At 37.6% G+C, this 19,523-nt stretch overlaps 1 protein-coding gene across 2 annotated transcripts in view; it reads right to left on the bottom strand.

Moving 5' to 3' along the window:
* Positions 1–19,523, bottom strand: part of LOC128873376 (uncharacterized) — a 172,539-nt gene that overhangs the window by 88,707 nt on the left and 64,309 nt on the right. Inside the window, exon 1 of one of the 2 annotated variants that reach the window (XM_054116928.1) lies at positions 18,581–18,803. The exons of the other annotated variant lie outside the window; for it this stretch is intronic. The gene's annotated coding sequence lies outside the window, so the exon portion shown is untranslated. Of the gene's footprint in view, positions 1–18,580; positions 18,804–19,523 lie in introns of those variants that run through there. 2 annotated transcript variants of the gene reach the window in all.

Here is a 19,523-nt window from a genome sequence, read left to right as displayed (position 1 = left end):
TTTAAGAAAAAACTTTATACGAAATGGAATTTAGTTACAATAGAACAATATTGTAAACAATTTTTTTCGTATGAAAAATGTTATGTGAATTCATTTCTACTTACTCTGTTCACAATAATTTAAAAAATATTGCAGAATAAAGTTTTGTGAATATTATATCGAAAATGTGTATCGATACTACTGCATTTTGTTAATTTGTATTATCGTTTCATGAACCGCAATAATTATCTTTTGAAACGTTCCGATGGAACTGTATTCAGAACTACTTCATTTGATTACTTCTTTTATGATATTTCTATAAAATGATAATGATATCGCTCGTTTTGAAACAATTTCAATAACTCAATACGATACCATAATTGCATTCAAAATTGTTCTCTGGAAATTAACATGCACAGACGGACATAGGGCGACCAATATTACAATAACGAGGCAACAACAAAAAGAAAAGCTCAACGATTGGACACAATGATAAGAAAATTATACCTACTTACGATGAGGATTGTGCGTAATATCAGTATCAATTTATCATAAATTTTATGAACGGAAACATTAGATATATTTAATTGCTACACTATTCTCATTTGTAATTAATCATACTAAATGTCATAGAATAGTATCGTATTTCTATATAGTAATATTAACTAAGTGACACGATTTTCTTGTCTTAATTACTGGTTTTCTATTGAATAACTACACCTTGAAAGAAAATTAAATCATTCCAAGGACCTTACAATTTTTCCTGTTCAGTTTGCTATTTACATATCTGCTAAAAAATATCCTAATAAATTTAACTATATCATAAGAAACATAGCTGATCACCACCATCTTTATGGTTACTATTTTACGATTACACGATATTTCCAGCGCGACAAATTTATGCAATTGGACGAAGCATTAAATTCCAACGATTTTATACAATTCCAGACTTCACCAAGGGACAAGTCGATCAATTACAATTTTCATTTTTCTCTCGCGCAGGTATACGTCAGTTTATGGCAATGGCGCAGCCTCGAGCGAAGCTTACGTAAATTAAACTGCACGCGCAGCCACAAGCTGTGATCAGAATTGTAAAATTCTTTTCGCGGAAACGGACAGAGAAGAATATTGCTCGTTCTCTCCTTCCGCGATATATTTTACAAGTCTAACAGCACCTGATGTCGTAAATAAACCGGTGTATAGACACGAGTGGGAGTCGCGCTTGCGGCAATGTTTCATTGGGTAGAAACGTTTCTTTATATTCCCGTGAAAGCGTCAAATTCGAAGCAATATAAATGTTATTAGACACAGAAAGTGGTGAGGTTCTATTTCCTTATAAATTTTGATTCTTTTTTGATTGAACTTCTGTCAGTGGCCGGCGAATTACATTAATTATATTACTTAACAATCGGGATTACGTTTCTATTATACGATGCGAGCAAGTTAATTTCATCATAGGCTTCAAGGGTTCGCTGGTATCTAGCCACTGAGCAATTTGCAGCCGATTGTCATACGAATTTCATTTACTGGCACGCAGCGCTGGACAATCCAGGCATCGCTAACTAAAATTATATTCACGCACGAGCCACATTTATGATTCTCATTGAACTCGAAAGGAATCGACTTTATATGTACTTACTTTTAATCTTACTAAACCCTTGAATTTGTAAAGTGGTAGCACCACAGTTCGTAAATAAAGAATCAAATTCATCTTATTTCAACTTTATTTAACGAGATTTATATTTTCATTTGATTAAGAAAAGGAAAAGGGAACAAAGCTTAATACTTTATTTTGTCTGACATTGAAATTTTAGGCTATAAGTATAAAGCTATCAAGCTTTATCATAGTTGTGTTAATGTCTCTTATAATTTAAACTTGGCGCTATAGATGTACACTAAGCCACCTAAAGATCAAGATCTCTATCATTTTCTTTCTAATTCAATAAAAAGAAAAAGACTTGTAAACAAGACGAATATAAAGTAAATTTAATAAATAGATGTATCTTTTAAATTATTATTCTCTGGTTTCGAGTCGCACAAACTCATATTTCTTGTAGAAATTACGTATAAGGTGTTGTAAATCATTTTCAACGAAGTAGAAATAATGAAACGATTCAACATTCGTTTCAGTTTCCTTCCAGTCACATGTAGGGCAAGTAGAAATAATTTCGCTCGTGCAAAACAAGAAATACATTTATCAGAAGGGTAATCCAACGTGAACAGGAAGTATCCGTGTGTCCGAACACGTGAAGTAACATCTCCACGCGAAAACATCGTTTATTAACGCCCCACGATGGATTCTCAAAAACGAATGCACCGCGAGACACTGAGAGATCCCGATTTTTCTGTTGGCTAGTCCGTGAATGGTCCTTCCTTCGTATTTCTGCGTGGACGTGGACCGGAAGTACGAGTGGAGGACTCGATCGTTCCCAAAGGAATTCAATGCTATACGAGCGGCTTATTGTCGTTTCACGGGGCTGAACTTTCGACTTCTGGGGCTGGCGCGACGCGAATCGCAGTGAATCAAGCGGAAGTAACAAACAGATTTCGGATCGTGGTCCGTACGACGCTGCCGCGTGCAAACCTGAAAAAGTATACTTTTTCCTACGTGTCGCGAACATTGGCGCGCGGAGACAACTTAACGAATTCTCTAAGTTATTACGGGAAGTTTGGCAGTTCGATCGAAACCGGGCAACAATGGCCGAGAAAGGCCAAACGTGATTCTTCAGATGCAGGTGTTTGCGTCATTGTGCGACCACGCGACGACTTGGCGATGGAGGAAATATTTTAAACTCTGTACAAAGAGTTACCAACATTTTGGAAAACCATGTCAGAACTGTGACTTTTGAATAAAATAAATTGGAGAGGGAAACGGCTCTTTTTTTTATGTGTTTTATATTTCTTTTATTTTGTTTATTAGAGGCGTTGTTTTGAACTTCGAAGTAAAGAGACGCTACGCGTTTTCGGCTTTCACGCAATTACGATATTTTCCGAGGTTTTTGGCATCCGAACACGCAGCCAGCCATCGCTACATTTTCATTTGCCACTGCATTCATTTTCCATTTTGTTCTGGCTCGATTCTCCTATATTCGTCTCTTCTATATTCCTTTTTTTAATTCAACACTGAATCTATCTCTGTTCGAAAGTGAATGAAATTTCTTGATTAATTTAGCTTTGCATTACGAAATTGAGTTGCATTTACTCCATGCCAAAATTTATTTCTCCGCAACTTCGCTGTGCTGTGGTTTAAAAATAAATATATGTATTTATAAATAGAGTTATGATTTAAACTGAAATGTCTTCATTTGATTAAACACTTAATTCTTTTCGATAAATGTGATATTTGGTTTAGCATTCACTGGCAAAAGTTATATTCTTGTTCCTTTCATTTAATTAAATTTGCATGTGTAGACTGTATTTATGTACGGAAATCAATATACATATTAAAAAAATTGATTTATATTTCTGCGGTATTCGTTCGTTTAAATAAACAAGGGTTTTTTGTTCAATCAATTGTTCGAGTATTTCATTTATATCTATATATTTGAGGAATAGATATTGCAGCTGAAATAGCACAATATTTCTAACCGTTTAATTTTTACCCTTTTAACGTATTTGTTTGACAAATAAAAGCGTTTCCAAAAATTCACAAATCCCTATTGGAATTACATTCCAGTCGATTGTCTCGTCACCGTTCGACAGTTTATGGTATACCGTCTGGCATTTATAAAACAAGAGAAAAGGTAAACATTAGTCAATACCTTTTACAGTAGCATGACACAAAATGTTCATCAAAATCTCGCGCCTACTTCGTGAATTAAAACATGACCATATTTTCTTTTTAATATTCAAGGTGAATCATCAATAATCATATACTTAAAACGAATTAATTCCACAGTAATAAATGCAAATTCTTATTTTGATTTTCGCACAATGTTCACGTCTATCTGGAAGATTAAAATAAAATTTTTTAGTTGAATATACGCGTGTATTAAAAATGACGAGGTTGATTAAAGTGGTTTTCTAAAGATATATTGACTTTGCCGTGTCCTGAGCTTTAAAAATAGTGGCGTCGAAGTTTCCATGAAGATAATTATTCGAAAAGCTCGTATATTGACATTTATACTCGAATTTTCTATGGCCATCGTTATTATCTTTTTCAGTATATTTATATGTCGCGGAAACGAACATCCGCGGTTTTTATCTTCGAGACGGAAGCAACGACATGACATCCAGTCTTTGCAACGAAATATCCGTCAAGCGGCTCGGACTGCAGTTACTCGAATGCGTAAAAAAAGAAAGAATGCCAGATATAAATGCGCTCAAGCAGTATACACACGTGCGTCTAGACTATGAAGTTTAAGTTTAATGAACGTTAATGACGCTTGGTGTCGTGAAAAATGTGCGTGGCTCTCGCGTTGCATTCCACTCACCCCTTCCCGGTCTATGAATACTCCGCAATTCCACTTTATCACTCTTACAGAAACGCGAAACACGTACAGAGGGAATAATATCGTTCTCCGCGAAAACGAGTGCCAATTGAATCTGAACCACTGATAAGTGGCGATAGCGAGCTGTTTCCTCCTCCTCCTCCTCTGGGAACCGTTAACGTCAATGTGGCAATTTACGGCTATTAGCGAATAAAGTACACGATTAAAAACCGGTCATGCGAAAAATTACGATCCTCTTCTTGCGAATATCTCGATTATTCGCAGAATACAACATACCAAACCCGATGCGCTTCAGATATCGATTTCTTGACCTGGAGAGCTGGCCAGCACGTAATTGATTGTATTTTCGATAAATTTCTAACGAATCGATGATGTAATCGTGATGGGAATAACCGTTTGCAGTTCTTCTTCTCGATTTGTAGGTTTAAATTCGTGACCACTGATACATGTTTTCTATCTACGGTCGTTAATCAAGTATTTGCGATCGCGGTGTGAAAGATTACTTCGGTGTTTACTGGAACCAGTCATAGTTATATATTTAAGGTCGGGATATTTCAGGATGCGATGTTACTAATCATTTGCTGTCAGTTCTATGTTAAAATAAGTACGTATACAATTAGAAAATTGAATTCTTTCTATAAATTTCAGACTGACATGGCTGTATAACATAATTGATAATAACATTAATTATGAAAAAGAAAAAATTAATATGAAGAATCTTGAATAGGTCCACCAATTTTATTTACGTAATAAGAATTCTCGCTACTATCGCGAGAATAAATATAATAAAATTTTGTATGGTTTATTGAAATAATTAATTACGATTAATAGATTGATCGTCCTCGATAATCGTAGTCGCTATGAATATTTTGGTTATCGTGATTATCGATTATCTCAGCAATCACGTTCACCATAACGATCAGTGATTACTCGGGAATAATAAACAACCATAATGGTTATTGATTGCTTGGCAATCATGATTACCATAATGATAATTGATAATACCCCATACATAGGTACAAGTAATAATAACATCAACTACGTTATTATCATACGATCAACGATTATTCTCTTTATTCAAAACAAATTTTCGTTATTAATTTGAACTTTGTTAATTTTGATCTCAAATTGACAAAAGTTACTAGTGTTGTACTCATTTTAGCGAAGTTAAATGTCTTTTACATCGAGTAAAGAGTTTTTACTTTCCCAAACACACTAAATAGTTTCTACACTTTTATATTAAATAACTATTACAAAGTATTTGAACAAGAAATACCTATATTTACTTTATTTTATTATTACTTGGAAACAATCCTTTCAAAGACCCTATAGAAAATATCTGGCCAATTACCAGTAGAAATTGCCGAAAGAGCAAATCAAACGAGAATTAATTAAAATACGTCACCAACGATGAAAATATTGAAAACACATATCCAAGTCTGTTTACGAGCAACCATAATTGTATAAAACGATCACTGAATTCTAAAGGCAAGCATACAAACAACTAGCCACTTTACCACAATTATATAAGAAATCATTAGCCTACTTCCAACAAATGTGTATTCTCTTCTATCATTTTTTTCAACGTTTCAAGATGACTAACGAGAAGGTTGGTTCAGCGATTGCTCGAGTTTGGTCTCATTTATAATTCCACGTGCAACTTGCTCTTGACAAAGTCCTACAGAAAATCCTGATATGCATTCTTCCACGGATATCGTTACTTACGAGGGAGGGTCACTTGTCCATCGGATTACTCAGAACAGAGAATCGCAATTTTACTTCCCGTTCTCGTTTTACTTCCTCGCACGTTCGCGATTTGCATGTGGACGCGACGTACTTTCCACGATTCTTTGGAAAAGCTGAGAGACCCGTGGAAACTTTCCGCCCCGACCTCCTCCCTCGAAGCTTTTGTTAGTCGAAAAGTAATTTTCAGTCGTGGCCTCAGAGAGGCTTCTATTATCGACGAAAACATTCCCGACAACGTTTTCATTAACCCGCGTGCTCGGTAAAAAGTCACTTTTCCCGGCGGATCTTTCGCAGACGAGGCAGCTAATTAACGATCAGAACAATCGCCATATAGAACTGTCAACAATGCACGGTAGCTTGTGTGTGTTCCGCGCACACGAGAATAAGAAAGCAACCACAGTTTACATAATCTAAATTTCGTTTACTTCCCTGTTATTGAATACAACGGAGGGAGAATGGGTCTATTTATGTTAAAATGTATTTCTTCTACGGGGATTTTTGTATATTCCGATGTGCTGTATGTCCTGAGTGAAAGGAAGGAAATCTATTAAGGCTGAAAAAGCCCGAAACGAAGAGTTGCAAGCTCAAAACGAAGGATATACAGAAGAAAAGGATTGATATATGGTGTTGGAATCGTTCACTCATCAGTAAGTAATTTAAATCATTTCTTTACTGCCTTGTTCTGCACATCCATAAATGAGAAGTAACTAGAATTATTTATGCTATAAAAGTTATTCGAATACTCCCTAACCCTAGACTATCTTCATTCTTTATTTTTACAAGTCTCACAAGTGATACTTGATGTTTAAATTGTACACAACAAGAAACACGAACAAGTACGCATTACCAATACCAGTGATCGCTTGCTGTTGCAAGAAAATTAGTCCAACGACTGAATTGGAGTGAAAGACTGATCCCTAGAGTCTAGAGGTTTTGATCTATTCACGGTGTATACACCGTTGAATTCCCATGCCGCGCTATCAACTCGTTCCTTCCTATGTACTTTCCCAAATTGCTGTTGCAAATGATGTGAATGACACCAGTTTGTAACCCGTAATGCGAGTTGTAACGTTTTATGGGCTTGCGATGAGGGCAATTATTAGTTTTATGTCTGTAGCTCGCCCTTATTATTTCACGGAAGTAGTGTCGTTGGTTGGAAGTTGATATGCCGTTCGATGGAATGAATTGAATTGTTCCGTGATTTGATTTAATTTTCAATGAAACAATTTTATGGGAAACTGGGTGTTCTGATTCTTTTACGAACGAAAAGGACAAGCTTAAAACACTTGTAAAAAAAAGTACACAAACACAAATTGAAATCTCGTATTGGGATTAATTTTTTTAAAGGAATTATCTATTCAATTGTACCTATTTTTTACCTTTTTTGAAATACCACTACACTTCTTAGATTTTGCTAGTGTTCGTTGGACACTGTGTCCGACTTCTTTGGTTCCAATTCTCGTTGTTTCGGCGAAGCTTCTATTGCCTCGCCTGTCAAAGGCATTCGAAGCATTATTGTCGAAGATTGACCAGAAATTGGATTTATCCAAGGACACTTATCGAAAACTCCGACAATGCAAAGGGAAGTGTTTCTTTCGGGACAGAGAAATGTTATTGAATTATAGAAGAGGGAGTGTTGTAACAGAAACTCAATAAGCCGCATTGACAGAGTTTCGATAATTGGAAGCTATAAACAGTTTCCTTTTCATACTTTACTTCTTTACTTCTTTAAAATCATTAAATAAAATCGTATGTATGTAATCAAATCTTTTTCAATTTAGAAAAAGATACTACGTTCAATAACTGAAGCGTTGAATTTTAGTGTAGTTCTACCTAAATCCAAAGATTCTTTTAATAGTTTGTGTCCTTTTTCAAAATAGATCTCATTAACGACAATTTATAATTTGATATTCTCACACTGATAATAACACATACTATTTATTTCTCCGTAAAATATTTCTCAAAATATCATTCAAAAATAAGCTGCCATCACTCATACGGATTGCAGCATCGACTTATATACATAGAATTTTGGTTCTCTCACCATAATTCATTTCCGTACTTTCAAAGACCATTCAAAGAACTATTCCGACTTCTTGATAGCGCTCTCGAGAAGTTTGGGAATCGACAAGAAACCACACGGAGGGACGCTTATACACCCTACGTCAACGTTAATAAAGTATCATCGGTTACGTTGACATCGAGACCCGCTGACGAGGGACAGTTTCGTTATTGATGAACGGCCAACTTCTTGCTGGTACTTAATCAAACTTATTATATCAGTTCGTGTAGAGTTTCGGGTACCATCGAGTGTCTTATGTGGAACTTCCAAAGCTTTTCGCTCCAATTGCTCTGTTTTCAAGTCCACACGTGCTTCGCCCAATTTCTTGTCCATGTGTTTCTTGCGCAAAACATTCTCTTGATATTAATCTGGTATCGAATTTGCGAGAGAGAAGAGAATCGAGGAAAAACTGATAAAGTTCGTGTGTACCCGAAGTAAAAAGTTGGACGAAAGTGGAACAACGGTTCTTATTCGTTATTCTTTGCTCATTACACTCGTATCGGAGCTTCGATCTGATGACTTTGCGAAATAATATTCTAAGTTCTAAAAGTGAATATTATGGGTTGTACCGGGCACTCGTTTCCGGCTAAAGTTTATTATGATATACTCCTCAGAATTTTCGACTATGATTTCAAACTTTCTACGAAGTAGTCTTCCTTCTGATTTATGTTTTGTGGTTCGTTAAAGATTTTCCTAGTCTTTGTTCGAAAAGTTTGCTATAGTAATTTCTTTGGTCTTTCATTCTAAAATTGGTGAGTCCTGTTATCGACCGACTTCCAAAAGGATATCATTAAAATATATATAACGTGATTCTAAATTAAATAATTTCAATAAATTATACCCATTGAACTAACAACTGAATAAAAGTTATTTCAGTTATAACAAATTCTTTAAATATTATTGACCAAATAAGTGATAAATAAACATCAAGTCATTACAATAATACTATTCCTATGACTATAATATTATAAAAGTCAACTTGATTACCTTCTTAACTCTCTTAGCTCTAAACCGTTATTCTAATTAATCTGATCCATTATTGAATTAACACAAGCAGTTGCACACATCTCATTCCAAAACACCAAAACGTTTTATATTACATTTAATTACTATTCCAACCTAACAATTTCTCAAATTTTAATATAATCACTGATCCTGTAATTTTGCAAAATGATTGATGAAAAGTACCTTCGATATCCACGCAAAGAAACACCCAGCCGCGACGCAATACCGCGTAATTAATGGAACGTTCTTTCCCGCTCAAAAAAAAAAAAATATACTCACGCTTTTTCGCATGGCAGCGTTACCAACGGAATTAGCGTCGCGCGGGACCTTTCCGCCAGTGACCCCCTACCGTCGATCGTAAATTACACGAGTAATGACGTTGCGTAATAGAATTAGTAACCGTTTAAATCCATCCCCTTTTAAGCTAATTTCTTTCCAGTTGTATAGGGCTCGGAACGAGATTAATCGCGCAACGCGCGAATCCAATAAACGATTTTACGCTCGTGACACACCGGTCACTGTTAAAATTCGCCAGTTATACAGATTATACGCAGAAGGGCGAGAGGGGGCGGGAGGCCTGTTAACGCGCTTTCCGCGGTCTGCTTGTCACTGTAAAACGTCGGGCCGATGCAGGAATTCCACGCGATATTGCCGACACCCGTCGAATTGTAACCTTGTCTGTGGACATTTTATTTGCACGAAATTGCGACTCGTACAATTACCACCCGGCGTGTTCTACGAGTGCTGAATACACATTTACCGGGTGACTATATTGGGTCCAAAGGGGGAATTGACTTTATTCTCACACCACTCGTTTGGGCGCGGCTATTTAAATTGGCAGCTGTAGGAGATCCCTCAAGTTCTAGGTTGCTTTTGTTTAATTACACTGACTAACTGCTGCGTCGGAGGAATTTTGATAAAATTAATAGGACGTTCGTAATTGTGGAAGGTATCTCAAGTTATAGGTTGCTTTTGTTTATTTGCAGTGACTAACTGCAGTCACAGAAGAATTTTAATCAAATTATTGATTTATAATTGTAATAAGAACGTGTAATGCTTGAATTCGGGTTCAGGGTTGCTTTTAAAAAGAAATTACTATACATTGTGTAAAGAAAATTATACATCCTAACCAGAATCAAACAAATCATGATCGTACAATTGCCAGTTGGTGTGCTCTACATTTAATTCTCCCATTACTCGTCTAAGTATGGCAATCCAGGTTAGGTTTGTTAGGACGCCCTTAAGATGAATTAGTTTTGACTCAACTTTCCCCAACATCCCATACATAATTAAAAATAGTACCTACCCCTGTAACTAATACATTATTAGCCAGAATAGAATACGAGAACGAAGCCACCCAACAAAAAATAACCGATGAAGGCGAATGGATGGAGTATTCTAAGATGGAAGTTCCATAAACGGAAGTCAAGACGTTCTGAAATAACGACTGCATAAACTCGTTACCCTGTCACATTCGCCAACTCCACGACTCCGTTCGCACACACGCCAACTAATGAGAAAAGAAAACAAAGTTCGCGAGAAGATCGTCTCTGGCGTGCAATCTGCTTTTTCTACTAGCAAACATGAAAACCGTTCCGCCGGCAGACCTGCCATCTCCGCAACGAAATATACTTGAGATTAGAAGCGCGATAATTTACTAGCAGCTCGTTTCTTTGCAACGCTCCGCTCGGTTCCGGAGCTCGCAGTTCGGATACCTGGTCGACAGTTTGATACAGAGGTCTTTGGGAAAAAACTCAATTAAAAGGACAAACGGAAAAGGTCGGGAAGCGGAAGAAAAATGTGCGGCTCCGCGTTGGAAGAAGTCCTCAGCCAATGTTGCCAAACTACTGCGTCTACGAACGTATTCTGCTTTGCTCTCCATGGATTTACCGAGTTACACTGTTCCATAAGTTACCCTTAATGGGGTAAACACGTATAGCAAGTTAAGTATTCGAACGCTAGTGGAGCAATTCGTTTAACTTCCGTGGCACGAAATTTATTCCAACGGGAAATCATTCGTTTTCGTTTCGTTTATATGTCAGTGAATTAATACTATTCATTGTTAATATTGAAAGTAAATAATGGACTTATGAACTTGTAGGAGTGCCAGGTCTCCAGTCGAGGAAGAATAAATCATAGGCATATCTCGTAAATTTGTTAGATTCAGGGTACATTGATTGAAATTAAAAAGATAAAAATATAATGTCTATTTTGGTTTTAGATTTTTATCATACATTTAAACCTTTCTCCAGGTCCTCTTCAGGAATGAATTAAATATGTAATTCATTATATCAAATGCATGAAAATATATAATATAATAAAAGCGAAGAACTTGGAATTTTAAAAACAATATTCATTGCTCTCAATGTGTTTTCGGTTAGCAATAGAAGGATAATGAACAAAAAAATTAATAAGATAATAATTTTTAAACACATATTTAAATCTTCATATGCGACAGGATGATTATTTTCATGTACAGATCACCCTATTTCACCCTGTCACAGTACACCAACAGGCTGGCGCACTTGTGTTCGACGGAAATCAAGTTTATGAGCGTGATCATAGCCAAACACCGCGAAGAACTATAGTTAACACTGACAATAAACAACACAGTATGCGACAGGTTTGTCAGTCACGTTACGACCGCGGTATAAGATGACAATAGGGGACAACCGAGAATTGATGATCGTCGTTGATGATTGCTATGCGAGTCATGGCTCGCTATTGGTAGAACCAATAGCTAACAGCACGCACTTGGATAATTCTGTAAACATTGACTCTAGCAGAAACTGATTAACACGAATATCGCATAATTCAAAGGGGCTATATAATGTACCGATCAAATCGATGATCTGGATCTCAGTTGCTTTCGATAGCAAGGAATACGTCCGTTAATTTGACGAAACGGACAAATCTGATTCTCGATCATTAAATACATCTTTTATGTGGTAATAAAAGAGAAGAGGAAATTATTTCACTTTAATTACATATTTCTTTTGTTGGCAAATATATGCAAAATCTCGAGGTTGAATTTGTGAAATTTTAAATTTAAATACATTCAGGAGCGGAACAATAATATATGATTATTAATTGTTTCAAAGCAGGAGATTTATTAAATAATATTTATCTTTTATAGGAATACTGGAAAATATGTGAAAGTTTAGTTATGTTATTTCAAATAGTGCAATATACGCGTAACGTATAAAACTTTTAATTAATTCACTGCTTACATTAACAGTTTGAATGTTTGCGCATTTTAACCAAACTAATTCATCTGAGGTTTACAACATTTTGATTGGTTTTTTCTTTGTTACAGTACAGATATAAGAAATGAAATATATTCATTGAACAAATAGAAAATAATTCTATGGGAATGGATAAGGCCAATATCTGAGACAGCTCGATATTTATTAATAGTCGAAAACCACCGTACCAAGAAAATATCACATTTTCCTTCAAAAGTAAAATTCCCAATTGTATCGCTTTTGAGCGACGATTACCTAAATTCTGTCTGAACGAATTTCTGCTAAGGTCAACGTGTACCGATTTATCCAAGGAGGTTGCGCGACGACCCGGCACAGACGGGAAGACGTTCCCGGATATAGGAGAAAAAGGAAGAAATCGGCGAAGCGACTGCTTCTAGTTCGTTGATCATAAGAAAATACAATAGTTCCGCGTAGTTTAAAAGCAGAAACTGGTTGAGCGAACTTGTAGGCGGGCGTCGTTCTTCCCTTTATTCCACTTCGGAGTTGTAATCGTTGACTTCGTGTCTGCCGACGGTCGCGTTTCTATATTACGCTTCCGTGCCGAATTATAAAGAGAATCCCCGAGATCAAATTTTCTCGATGAAACTCACTTCCCCCTCCCCTGTTCTATTCCCTCCATTCCAGGCCAAATTGTATCGAAAAATGCGACGCTTAGTCGCGAAGAGGAACCAGCAGTTACGCCTCTTCAGGAAACAATTTGCTTTAGTTTTGCTTCCTAAATATTATTATAAAAATTGTAGCAATTCTCCTTTCTCTCAACGCTTTCTATAGAAAGAATAATGCGAAAATAATTGGAATATTTCGCCTCAGAGATAAAGCAAGGAGCAATTTTATTTAATTGCAGACGTCGCGACTCTGGGCTTTGGATAAATAGAATTTTAATAGATATTAATTACAAATCAACTAGGGCAGAGTAACTAGAAAAAATAAGGATATCAAATTTTCAAAATAAATTTATGCAGACGGTTTTCACCTAAGTGATTGAATAAAAAAGGCGAAAGAAAAAAATTTATTAATTTACTTAATACAGCTAGAATGTAAAGTTTAAAAATCTTTCCATAAAGCTCATGATTTATTATTGCAGTAATGCTCGACGAAATCTGGTTAGGATTCAAACTAAAATGGTACTTTACTAACACATATGATAGCAGAAAAGGATTTTCCTCGGTGCGTGCATGAGTATTGTTATCACGCTGTTACTGTCACATGACGAGAATGCTACTGATGTTGTTATCCTAGATGTGCGACGTTTTGCAACTGCGTCTAGCTGTTACCATACATTCCTCGTGTTACATTATCGAATTGGGCGTAGATCTAGCTCAAACAAGCCGAATGTTGATACAATGTGGTACGGTAACGTTCGTGATACGTGTACCAAATGATTAGTACATATTAGGATATCCAATCTACCGTAATTCGCAATTATTTAAATTAGGGGATCCTGCATGTTAATCTGAGGGTCTCCGCGCGTTATACTTAAGTGTTGTATGCTTAGTCTTCTGCAGACCAGTGATCAACGATTTCTTCGATATTGTGTGCTGATACCGTTTAAGAAATGAGAATAATTATGTCATGATTATTAGTGTTTATATAGTCACACCGTACTTACTTTTATGCAGGATGTTTCCTAATATGTAAATGGCTAAATCAAGGTAAAAGTTGTTCCTCATAAAAATTAAAATCGAATATAAATTAGTATAATAGAATGAAATTGTTGTCTAACCCCTCTATATCAAGTTTCATAAAAATCGATCAGAAGTAAAAATATATATTTTAAAAATTAACAATAAAAAATAAACAATATCTAACACTGATTATTAACATGTATGTAGTAGGACAAATTTCGCTCTTCAATTTGAATTTTGTTTGAAACGAATCGGGGAATAGAGGTTTTTAAAAATTCAAAATGGCGGATCCTATATGGAGGAATGAATTGCAAAAAGTGATTGAAACTTTTAGTTTTCCGCGTATTCTTTCAAAAATTAAAAACACAAAGCCCTAAACACATCGCAAAGTAATAAATTTTCATCACAATTACGCATTATTTCCAACGCTATTTAAAATAAACCGCTGCTCAAACGATCTACCAGTTCCATGATGAAACATTTCAAGTTACAGCACGGTCTACTCTCATCCACCACTTCCGCGGTGCACGCGGGCAGTCCTCCATGGGAGGAAGTTTCGCGAAAGAAGTCGTACTCGTATCACGAATGCAATCCACGGAAACTGCTTGTAACCGAGTCAGCCTCGCGAATCTTCGTTAATTACGTTAAAGTGTCTGGCTGGAACTGGCAGGAATTCGCGGCAGTGTAACGATACTCCTTGAAGAAACGTCTTCTATCGGCGCTCTAAAAACTTTGAACGAGTTTCAGTTACCCCGGTCCCCTTCCCTCTGGCTCGTATCGTAAAGTACATCGTTCAGGAACGACGATAGGATGGAGTCTGACGAAGAAAGAAAAACGAGACAAGGTGGGGGTAGGGTAGAGGAATATTTATTCGTGTTCCGGAACATCCTCCCCTGCCGGTGAAACTCGATAAAGTGCAGTATTCAAAGCTACGAGATGGGAAAAGGTTGGAACCGGAGCGAAACACGGCCAGAATGGAGCGAGAGAGCAGTCTGACGAGGTTTGTGGGCGCACTTTATGAGCAGTTACACGTCGTTCGCGGACTTGTCCCAGGAGATAGTCACCGCCACGACAGAACGAAAACTATACTCCCCACTCAGTCTATTTCACGAAGTTTCCTGGGTAGCGCTGGTTGGAAAAAACTGGCGTACAAACTCGGTTTTCCGTTAACTACTGCGAATGGCTCTTCGAATTTTCCTTATTACACGGAAGTCCTCTCGTTGCTAGCGATGCTGAGGAAGGCTCCCTCCACCCAGCTGGTCTGAAGTGCGACAGTACAATTTCCGCGGTCTCGAAACTTTAAAAGCCCTGTACGCTGTGAATTAAAACGTCGGAAAAGGGTAAACAAAATAACGGCTCGACTCGCGCAATACACCCTCGCTCGAGTCGAGTTCCGGTTCTCACTCGAACGAGGGTAAGGGAGGAGAGACTTGTACGGATAGATCCACCTCAGCCCGATGGCTGCTCGCGAGTATCCGCAACCACGAAACACGTGTAACGTGGAGCACTTTTACGGTATTTATTGAAGACGAAACTCTGGTATTTTGGTGGAAATTGATGAAAGTCAATGGAAACGTTGATATGATTAATAAAAATTTAGAAGGGGTAATGTTAACGGTAGGCCATTGTTAAGTATTAAGTGATGTGCTTAGTTTGATAGCAATTACTATTATCATTTAATTCTACATTTCATGTTAAATAATTCTTTTCCAATCAGCTCTAGTGGTTTAAAATTAAAATTTAAAAATTTAGAAGGTGCCATTAATTCATCTGAAAAGTTTGAGCGAAAATAGAACGTGATTGAAAAATTTTGTAAAAATTCGAGCAATAAGGCTTTTCCCCAGTCCCATTAAATCGTATTTGCAGCGTGAAGAGCTTATGTGCACAGGTAACGCACAAGTTAACCGCATCAGTTACGACGTTAACTCGATTTTGCGAGGAAAATGCTGCAATTAACGAACACGGGGAGAGGGAGACGTGTAATGCAATAAAGAGCACGAGATAACCGACTTGACAACCCTAAATTACTCGTAAAACACTTGAAGTATAAAAAAGACTGTTTCGAATCGAGTTCTATGAATGTTTCGAGTTGGACCTTCGAACAGGTTTTTTACTACCTCGTTTTTTTTTGTATCGACATGGAACTTTTATCTTAAAACTAGGCCATCCAGATTTTTATTCTGCGACCCAAAGCGAGTTTCGTGAGAGAAATAATTTTATGCTACGTAGAATTTGAAAAGCATAAAACATATTTCCGAAATTGTTGTAGGAAATAAAAGTCACACGAACCAACAGTAACATTGGTAAATAATGTATTTATAATCGATATTTGAAAACTAGGAAGAGCATATAGTAAAATCTCGATTGTAATACTTGTGTGACCAACACGTAGCCATTAATTCATTGTGTGTATCGAATTAAACGATTACGATCGAGAAGTTCTTTTTACAGAACAAAAATATAATAAATACTTCTTGAAAAAGTATCTCATTTGGAAACAAAAATTAAATTTGGCACAGCGACAACGAATGAGAATTTAATCATTTGGAAAATCGTTACTTTATGAAGTATATTCGCCAAATATATACAATGTGTTCCTTCTGACTTATCTCGTATTTCTACAAAAAATAATGGAGTTCCAAAGCGAGGAAGCTTTTATTTTCTGGAATAACGTCAGTTTTCAATATGTACACTCTATTTTGAAGTTGATTGCGTACGCAAGTATGCCCCCATCATATAGTCGGACTACCTCAGCATATTCTATTATTTTTAGAAATTATTCGTGCATTGTATACATCATGCAGCAAATTATAGTCACGTTAAACTGAATTGATTGACCACTATTGAGTGGCAATTTTTTCAATCACCACTATCGATTGGTCACTAAATGGTTATTTTCATTTTTTGTAACTGCATAATTAAATTTAAGCGTAAATATCAACGAAAACGCGGCTGATAACCTATTAATCAATAACCTCTCCTTTCGACTGGTATTAGCTCATGCTTAATCCGATCCTCACCCTAATAACGTGTGTATCTACTATGCAATTAACTGCTCGTAATGACGTCGTTTTAGCGTGTCACTCGTAGCTCGGTTAAACGTCTCGACGCACAATGCTATTACCAACAGTATTAAATTGTCCTTTAGCTCAAGGATATTTTCCATCGCTCCGTTTCTCAAGAAAATCACTGATATTCAGTTAAATAAGGAAGTACGCCAGGCTCTACTCTTCAATCATGGAAATAATTATTACCTTTGTCCTTGTTAATTAGCGTCATTGTTGATTACACGTTTCGTTTCTCGAGCTAAATTCCCCTTAAATGTTACAACAAGTTAATGAAACGCATTTGTCTTTAGCGTATCGTCGGAGGAATGTCGTTTGTTGGTGCTTTAAGCACTAGTAGCCTGGGATGTGTAAGGAAAAAATATAATAAAAAAATTATATCCCGTAGGTGCCCCACAAATTACATCAACCTCGAATATATCACGGTCAGTCGAACATGTCCGTGTCCATCGCGATGCTCTGATCTACCATCATACAGTCACTTCGTAGTGTGGATCCCTCGAGCCTCCGGGTGCCACCGGTGGGTGGTATCGAAAATTTGCTTTTCCCGCTGCATATGACCGGGTCGCGTGCTTGCGTACCATGTTTAGACAACGTATAGAGTGCATTCCGGTGTGTACATTCACCTATGCGTGTTACTCGAGTCGGACGTGAAGTGACTGTACGGCATGCAACGCGTTCGTCCTCCTTCCATCGGATCGTTATAACCTCCTCCCCAGAGTACACGCGAGCTCGTTAATTGCTACATTTTCCCCGCGAAATTACATTATTGCGACAGCTGTCGTACAACGCTCCCGTGTTTCCCTACACATAATTCTCGGTTCCTGAGGCGTGCCGCGTCCTGGTGAGCCCCTACCCGACAAGAATAGACGAGCCCTTATTTCCTTCATGCTTATTCATTCGACATAATCTGCGAATGACCCGCGCACCTTTGTCGCGTACCGATTACAAAAACGTTCGAGTGAACTACACGAATCTCCATCGCTTCGCGAAGCATATGTCAAGGTTCGAAGATCGTGGGATATGTGCCCTGCGGTTTCACATGGGCCTCTTACCCAGAGGCTTCGGGTTCTGATCGAATGGTTTGGAAAGGAGAACCCATTCTTTAACGAAACGACGTCCGTTTGTCTCACGTTCTTCTGAACTAGTAAGTTTCTTAGCTCTTGGATAACCATGTGAGTCTGTCTTATAAATTAATGTAAATTTCGATTATTTGTATGATGTACTTGGTTCTTTGGAAACTCGCGTTTTCGAAACCACCCTTGTAATCAAAAATTAAAATATCGTATTTAACTTCTCAGCTGTTACTAAACCACTCCATTTGAATACGAGCTGAACCACGCAAAAATGTGGACGAAATAAACACACACACAGCACTAACCACCACACCGTCAATTTTAGAGGTATCCATGGTATCCTCGCATCCAAACCGTTCCACAGTCTTCGCCTATGAATCACGGTACGACAACTTTATCTTGAACAACGCCTCTGGTCTGCTCGCGGAGCCTAGAGCTCGAACGCCGCGCGATTAAAAGAGAACAATAGACCGGTTCGCGAGGAAAGCCCGAGACCTATTGCAGCAATGGGATTTCCTGCACCCTCGGTTCCGCGTTCTGTACTCTTCCGGTAACACCGTGGCGCGCTGGTTTTGTGGCGACACCCTAACCCCTCCCCAGCCCCTCGCAAATATTGTCAGCCGTAATATATACCGCGAAACAGCGCGTGGAACCGCTTTACACCCGAGTGCCGCCTCGCGGCAATGTTTAAAACAAAGTACTTTCCATTCGTGACGCGGGGAGAGTGAACGCTCGCCAACTGAATTCAACGTTCTTCAACGAGGCTGGAGCTCGCAGTTTGTACACCTGTTAACTTTCCTGCCGGATTCTCGCGATGCTTTTACGACCTTCGCGAGCGAAGTTTTGCCGAGCGATTACGCGAAGAGGACTTATCCCGAGATTAGGGGAATGATAGACTATCCGAGTTTGCAGCTGTACGACGTACTGGCGCGGAGTTTAGAATGCAGACGAAAGCGATCGCTTTTGGAGGAGATAATCGCTTTCAGCGAGCGATTAGCGAGCGGAGGGAGTGTAAATGCATTTATGATTTCCATTGGCTAGCTCCAATTCGTTTTGAGCGGTCTTATTGGGTTGTCCAGAAAGTTCGAGCCAATTTTTAGAAAAATTCAAAGGCGCATTTGAATATTGATGTATGTATTGAATTACATACAGTCAGTTCCATAAATACTCGTACCCTCTATGTCTATTTAGAAATGAAATGGTAGGTTTGATGTGTCCATGTGTATGTTTGTATAAATATATACAAGC

Source organism: Hylaeus volcanicus, chromosome 3 (genome assembly GCF_026283585.1).
Source record: "Hylaeus volcanicus isolate JK05 chromosome 3, UHH_iyHylVolc1.0_haploid, whole genome shotgun sequence".
Taxonomy (NCBI): domain Eukaryota; kingdom Metazoa; phylum Arthropoda; class Insecta; order Hymenoptera; family Colletidae; genus Hylaeus; species Hylaeus volcanicus.
Note: the sequence above shows the minus strand (reverse complement) of the source record. Positions and strands in the feature narration are given on the sequence as shown.